The following is an 8,211-nucleotide window of genomic DNA, read 5'->3' as shown; positions in this document are numbered from 1 at the left end:
GAATGCCTTATCGTCCTCACAGTCACAGAACACGGCGAGTCCACAATGGACGAAGAGCTCACGATCTCAACAGAGATCCCGCTCCATTTCGACCCCACGACCGAAGGACACGGCGAGTCCACAATGCACGGAGAACGCACAGAGATCCCGCGTCATGTCATGCCCACAACAGCAGCACACGGCGTGTCCGCAATGCACGGAGAGCTCACGGTCTCAACAGAGATCCCGCGCAATTTCGACCCCACGACCGAAGGACACGGCGAGTCCACAATGAATGGGGAGCTCACGGTCTCAACAGAGATCCCGCGTCATGTCATGCCCACAACAGCAGCACACGGCGTGTCCGCAATGCACGGAGAGCTCACGGTCTCAACAGAGATCCCGCGCAATTTCGACCCCACGACCGAAGGACACGGCGAGTCCACAATGCACGGAGAACGCACAGAGATCCCGCGTCATGTCATTCCCACAACCGCAGGACACAGCGAGTCCGCAATGCACGGAGATGGTGCATATTCGTGTTCTACGCTATCCACACGAGGCTCCGTTGTGATAGCCTCCCTGAGCATGTTGGCGTTCATCCTGGCGGTCTAATGTTTTTGCAAATGTAACATAATATAGGCTTGCTACAGGAGCAGCTTGCTTGAAAGTATGGCAATTGTGTTATCACCAACCGCAGGACACAGCGAGTCCGCAATGCTTTCCTTTTGTTGTGTCACACCAGAGAAGAGTTACAACAAGGGGGCGAAATGGTCCGTGTGCAGGGCGAAGTGTATTACAGGTGAACGATAGACTGTGTGAACCTTTTGTTGTTGTAGAGTATAGGAACCACACTGGCTAATTCATATGTCACATCGAAATAAAACGCTCGTTGAGCACATCGGTCGGTCTTGTTGTGTGGTTTTTTTTTGTTTTGTTTTTTTGCTTGTGTGTCTGACTGTAGGTCGGGGATCCGACTCACCTAGGTCGGGGATCCGAACTACCTAGGTCGGGGTTGGGGAGGGGAGGGGGAGTATTTAGACTCATATAGTCCGAACGGCACAGACAGTAATAGGAGCCACAAGTATCACACGTTAACAATAACCTCGGTGAATCGACAGCGAACGATATGGCAACGTTACGCCTTTCGTGCTTTTGGATGTTGCTGTGCGCCTTGTCCCTAGCTACGGCTCTCAACACAACAGGTATGTAGTCACTTGCAACGTTTAATGGCCTGCATTGCACACTCTTGCCTTTGCTTTACGTGAACACTGTCCATTGCACGCCCAAAGTAACACCTTTCGATCGTACCCCGCTGTGTGACTACTCGAATGTTTTTTTTTTTCTTGCCATCAGATCCCAAACACGTAAGCGCGACGAGCGGACAAGATGTCGCTCTTCACTGTGAGAGTCTGAGGCGTACCAACGACAACCTGATCGCATTGTGGACGAAGGAAGGATACACCGATGACAGATACGTGTTTCACGTTTGGAATAAGCGTTTAAATGAGACCAAGCAACACGCAAAGGAGACCAAGCAACACGCAGACTTCCACGGCAGAGTGCGGCTGATGGACCCATCCATGAACAACGGAAACGTTTCTGTGATTGTAAGGAACGTCAGTGTGGCTGACACAGGGTTGTACTCGTGTACGGTTCGGACAGGTGAATCCAGAGACCCCACAGAGCTTGAATGCCTTATCGTCCTCACAGTCACAGAACACGGCGAGTCCACAATGGACGAAGAGCTCACGGTCTCAACAGAGATCCCATGGTATTTCGACACCACGACCGCAGCACACGGCGAGACCACAATGCACGGAGATGGTGCATATTCGCGTTCTACGCTATCCACACGAGGCTCCGTTGTGATAGCCTCCCTGAGCATGTTGGCGTTCATCCTGGCGGTCTAATGTTTTTGCAAATGTAACATAATATAGGCTTGCTACAGGAGCAGCTTGCTTGAAAGTATGACAATTGTGTTATCACCATTCATTCTGTATCATGTGTTTAACGCATACTATTTGGAAATAAACAGTATTATGTGTTTTTTGTGCTCCCACGATCACTGTGTTCTGTGTCAGTCGGTCGACGACTTACCCCCTTATTCTCACAAACACACTGGGGGGAGGGGGGGTCCATAGCTACATTACCCGGCCGACCTGGCTACATTACTCGGCCGACCTGGCTACATTACCCGGCCGACCCGGAGTATAAGACAATCCACCCAAGAAACAAAGTCTCATCCAACACAGCTTCTCGAGTTACACCTCGTACACAAGCTATGGCTGTGCACCATTACCTGACCATCTGGAACCTTGGACATTTGTGCGATCGGTTTAAAAACACGTCTTTCGCGACCTTCTTGGGCATGACGCGTCACCACGCTCTGCATCAATACGGTGAAGAATTTGCCGATCGCCATCAAAGATTGTGTAACCAACTTAGAAGCGTGTTGTATTCAAAACGACTTATGGATACAACGCACGAGAACTCTTTGCAAGCGTGGAACAAAGTCCAGGGCCGGACGACTGAGGCTACCTGCATTGAGACTACGTCTGCACTGGCTCAAGAGACAGGGGGCTATCCCACAGAAGGGGTCGTTTCACCCATGGCGCAGCTTGCCGTGTCGCCAGTGCCACCCAGAGCTCCGGTTAAAAGTCGTCTCGGGCTGAGACGTCGAGACCGGTCCGATTTGAAGCGTGCGGGCGGCAAGGACCGTATTCGCAGAAACCTGTCGTACGAGTTTGAAGCTGTGAATATGTACTATACGCCACGCAGGAATAAGCAGTACACCTCGAAGGGGACTCGGGTTCCTGTCAAAGCCAGACTGGGAGCCCCAGTGAAACTTCGTGAACCAAGTATGTCTCACCGATGTGTGAGACGAAGACTTGAGTTGAGAAGAAGACTGGACTTTACTTGTACAATGCAAGACAACTAATGTATAAAGATATTGTAACAAGTGCATATGACAGTTATTTGACTGACAACAAATGTACGACGATATTGTACCAACTGCGGCACGTAATAAAATTTTTTTATTGTCAACATTTAAACAGCAGTGCGATTCTGTTTGTTAGTGTTCGAGTAAACATTGGGTCAAATGATTCACACATACACAAAGAAAAGATTTTATACATTTTATTCAGCAATACCATCAAAAATAGTGACTGTTAAACAGAGACGCGTAGATACATGCAGCAGGTACAAATGGGAGGCATCGAGATACCAAACGCAGCCTCAACGCACGACCCAGAGACAAGCACAGTAGTATTATTATGAATCACAGCATCTCCAAATAGGACGCTTGCAGTCCCTTGCAGGCCGTGTAACAGTGTCTACAGTCACTTCTCTGCGCTGGCTGTGTCGATCCGCTAGTAAAACAGTGGTCTGTTGTTGGGCGATCCTGCACTGTGCTTGTAGAAACAGTCCGGCCCAAACACACAGTTGCCTTTGAGAAAATATTTGCATGTTATTTTGGACAGAATACTCGTCTTGTAGAGGCTGATGATCTCGTTCTTTTCGTCCTGATCTGTCACCCAGCATTTAGACGGTATGAAGTAAAAGGACACAGTCCGACATTCAGGGCATCCCTTCGCCGCGTTGTATGACACAACATCTGTCTTTCTTCTCCAGGTTCGTATACAGTGCAGGCAGAAGCAATGTTGGCAGTTTGGTAAGATGGCAAAGACGCGCTCCGAGGGATTCTGTTTGGTAAGTATGACGTCCATGCACACACCACATGTTCTGGCCAGGCTTTCGTGTACGTGGTGCTCAGACTTGACATACATTCCTTCACTGAAACGACCAACCTCGACCTTATTTCCTTGCAAAGCCATAGTTGTTTGACATTAGAGCTGCTTCTGTATATGTGTGTGTGTGTGTGTGTGTGTGTTTGTATTTATACTGTTCTCTCTGTGTGTGTGTGTGCGTGTGTGTGCGTGAGGTAGAGAGAGCTCTAATCGTCATCGCTCTCCGCGGCGGACCGATAAGCTCCTCCGGAGCGACGCTGCACGTGGGGTCGTTTCCCAACAATAGCACAGGGCTTCTTTGGTGGGATCTCAGGGTTGACCTTGTGCGTCGAGGTGAGTTGTCTGTTACGTTCGGCTGCTGTTTGTTCGTGTGCTAGAGTATGCCGAAGTGGGACGTCGCCGGGGTTATAGAGTTGCTGGTGTCGATGATGTTGTTGCGGTGTAATATCACGGAGCGTCAAGTGTTCCTGAGCATGTGTAGCGGTATACCTCTGTTCGTGTTGATGGGTACTATTCACCTGTGTCATTCCACTAGGTTGAGGCTGTTGCTGCTGGCGCACGCCGGGAACGCTCTGGTGTGCGATCATCATCGGAGGAGCGGAGGGGAAATTCGTGGATGTCACAGATTGCATCCAAGACGTTGGGATGTCCGTAAGATGCAGCGTGTGCTCTTTGTGAACTCTGCCAGCCGAACCGTGCTCCGCTGCGCTGACACAGTAACGGAAAAGGAGATATATGTAATATCTAGCCAGTTTCCTCGCGTCTACTGCAATACACTGAGGGATATCCGGAGGGTGGGATCCAGCGCTCTTATATTCCATCGCATGCAGGGATTCTAAGTCGGATTTCGGGACGTACAACCCATCTACCTTTGTCCACATGTCCCTTAGAAGCTGTAGGCCCATCTGAAGTGTCCTCACATCCCTGAACGAGGCGGCGTGCAGGTAGCCCGTGGCAGGCGAGCCGCTCATCACCAAACACTCAAACAGGTTGGCTGTCGCTGTACCCGAAAACGTGATCTCTCTGCGAGAGTTCATATTTATTTACCTGTCGAGAGAGAGAAAGGACGGAAGATTAATCTGAATTCGCTGTATTTCAACGTCCGACCCGCAGCTCTGCCAATGGCCGCCCCTGCGCGCTCCGGCAGGGGCAAACGATACTGCGACTTGCTTTTGGATCTGGTCGAAAAATACAGTCCGTTTCACGTGAGGACGTTTCGTTATAATGATCTACAAGGGATACTGTCTGTCGTCTCGGAGACCGGCCGAAGCGGATTCGTGCCAGGTCCCAGTTGCGACACGGTGGCCGAACTGGAAAGATATATACGAGAGGAAGATCGGAGCGATGTGCAGCTGTTAGCCATACAGGAGATAGCCGTACAGGAAGAGGTTAAAATCAGCAAGCAAACAAAATACCTCCTGGTGTACATAATAAATGCGATATCCAGTAAGTACAACTCTGTGGTGGTGTTTCTCATGACTAACCCTAAGATTACGGCCCCGTACTCTAAGAATGTCAGCGACCTACTGGACAATACAAACCGGCTGATCAAAACAAACACCAGACGCACTTCGTTCCTACCCACGTTCACCGCGCAACCATACCAACAGATACATCCGAGGATCCAGGGCGATCACCCGATACTCCACGTGCATCGACCACAAAGCTACAGTTCACCCGCGAAAGAAAGAAAGCGCTCCAGCTCGCTAGACAGTTTCCATAGAGAGTACGTCGACGTTGCTGACTGTGAAGCTACTACGGTAAACCCTTGGTCCGTGTACAGCGGACTACCCAGTAACCTGCAGTGTTCCATTGACATTCAGCAGTCAATGCAAGATCCCAGTATGCTGTTGGGCCGAGGCGGGTTCGGCATCATCGTGGAAACCTCCAACGTGCAAGTTGCAAAAGTTAACATGTTCCCAGAAATGGCAGACTGGAGCCTGCCGTTTATAGAGGATCAGTTTTACCGATACGCGCACATCGCCACTCAAGTGGAAGAAATCGCCATAGGCGTTTCGATGAAGCACCCAAACATACTACGTACCTTTGGAGGATATTGGTGCGACATACCGCAGTATCCGTTAGGCGGCAGGGCCGTGATCGTGATGGAGAGAGCCCTATTCTCCTTACAGGAATTCATGGCCAGGATGAACAACCTGCAGAGGCCCGAATCGAGCACCTCCACCGACAGCGCCGTGCACCTGGCGCTGATACCCATTGTGGAATTGGATACATTGAGAGGACTGGAGTACCTACACGCGAGACATGTTCAACACCGAGACCTGACGTACAGAAATATCCTCGTGTGCCATCAACCCAATAGAAAACCGGTGGAGCTGTCGTTTAAGATCAGCGACTTCGGCACAGCCTGCAACTACTCGACTCCAGACCAGCAACGGGGCAATCGAGTGCACACGGCCCCCGAAGTGCTTTGGTGCCTAAATTCCACCACGGCCAGCGATGTGTTCAGCTGGTATTGTGTCATGTGGGAACTGTACACGGGATCCCCGTTGATAGAATACAGGCGTGCTCAGACGCCGTCCGAATTCTGTAAGAAGACCTACGGGGATAGCCTCTCTAAACTCGTCGGCGTGTACACGCCTTCAGACCCCACGACTGCATTTCAAAGCAACTACATGAAAGCGTACGACGGCGCGACGCTGTACGGCAAGTACGGACACTCTAGGCCCACCACCGCAACCATTGGGCGTACGCTGGGTGAAATGGGCCGCAATATTCGAGACAAAGCTTTCGTTAACATGGGCGTGCTTTGCATCACCTTGTTTCCCCAAGAACGTAGCACGCCCGGCGAGTTGTTGAAATTGAACCGTTACACGTATTTGAACGATGACGTATCACACGCCACCTCGCCGGTTCACGTAATCCCCAGTAATATGCAGGTCGGCCAGTACAGAGCGACGGATGCCATCGTAGCAAACGACTGTGTCCCCGACCAGTTCCGCATACTAGTGCAAGAAAAGAAGCTTGGGGTGTATACACACACGAGCAAAAGGTACTACGGCATAGACTTGATACGCTTATCGCCGGATTTACAACCCAGTCCGTGGTATAGAGAAAAAGAAACAGCGCTGTCCGATTGCGTCAGAAAGGCATGCTCCGAAAAGCGTAGAGCTGGCGAATCGCTGGAAAGTACTCTGGAGACGCTCTGTGCTGCAGATGCCGACCGCGTAGGGGCGTTTCGTCCGTGTGCAAAACGAACACAGGCCGCCGCGCAGCCGGGTGCGGTGCCCGGCTTTCACAATGTCACGGCGGACGCTGCCCTTAGCGGCCAACAGCCGAGCGATGAAACGGGGGGGCGAGCGCCTACGGGTGTCGTTGCCGCGGAGGACGCGCTTACCCGGGCACCCTCGGTCCCACAGGTGCCAGCTGCGTACAATGTAGCCGCTGCGGGAAACCGTCAGTCGACTAGGCCGTCTCTCAGTCAACCCAGTCGCGTCAAATGCCTTGTTCGTACTAAGCAGACCAAAGGCGAGTCCGACGTCACCATGGTCATTGTCACGAACCCCACGGAGGACGACGTTGCGTGTTTCCAACGCGACGTCGTGGAAAGAGCATGTCGGCTGACAAAAGAACATCCCTCATTGTTTGCCGGACCTAGGGAATCTGTGTACAAGCAAGCTAAGGCTCATGGGCTATACGTGTTTCAATACGGTCAGTTCTTCAGATCCACCAAGATGATCAACTGGGTGTTGCAACAGGGAGAATCCTTTTATCCGTGCTTGATGCAAGTTCTCTTGACATTGAAAGCTGCCGCCGAGAACAACGTGCTACCTACGAACATGGCAACCGAGCACCTACTACTCGGCCGAGGGGCTGTGATGATCGACATAGTGGGTTATCTGAGCGCTCACTTTCCCCAGCCGGACCATCAACAGTTGCTAGGTGCCCACAGCCCGAGAATTACATCTGTGTGTTTGGAACTACTTAGTAAGCACGAGCCGGGATCTCCCGCTGTGCCATTTCTAGAGAAATGTCAGTCTTCTTTTTCAAATAGCCAAGACATAGAGCGTTTGGTCACAGAGTTGAGCCAGCGGAATGTTGCCAGCGCTATCACAAGAGTTCAGCCCGTTGTGTCATCGCTAGCGCGCACGCACTTTACGTTCAGAGAATATTTGTCCGACGTACCAAATTGGGTAGGCTCGAGGGTCGGCGAGGCCAACTTGAATAAATGTACAGCTAAGGTTCTGGTGTGCGGAAACCCGACCCGTCTTCCGTTCACGAGGTTTTCTAAGACCGCGTGCCGCCCGGACTCGGCCCCCGGCGCGGCTGATGCGACACTTCACCACAGCGGACTCGTCAAAGACCTTGTGCGAAACATTGTCTTGAGAGTAAAGGCTAAGGCGCTATGGGATAACGCGCTCGCAGTTACCACTCTGGACTGCACTCAGGGTCTTACTAAGATCACACTAAGACCTAGTGCACTTTCAGGAGTGCCAAGCTTGGACGAGCTGAGGCGAGA

At 51.4% G+C, this 8,211-nt stretch overlaps 1 protein-coding gene and 1 long non-coding RNA gene across 2 annotated transcripts in view; one reads left to right on the top strand and one right to left on the bottom strand.

The window, feature by feature from the left end:
* Positions 1 to 8,211, bottom strand: part of LOC145420235 (TOG array regulator of axonemal microtubules protein 1-like) — a 321,547-nt gene that overhangs the window by 88,617 nt on the left and 224,719 nt on the right. The window lies entirely within an intron of this gene.
* LOC145420236 (uncharacterized) overlaps positions 1 to 8,211 on the top strand; it is a 210,664-nt gene that overhangs the window by 47,761 nt on the left and 154,692 nt on the right. The window lies entirely within an intron of this gene.

The sequence above is a fragment of the Astatotilapia calliptera genome, chromosome 14 (assembly GCF_964374335.1).
Source record: "Astatotilapia calliptera chromosome 14, fAstCal68.1, whole genome shotgun sequence".
In the NCBI taxonomy this organism is placed as follows: Eukaryota; Metazoa; Chordata; class Actinopteri; order Cichliformes; family Cichlidae; genus Astatotilapia; species Astatotilapia calliptera.
Note: the sequence above shows the minus strand (reverse complement) of the source record. Positions and strands in the feature narration are given on the sequence as shown.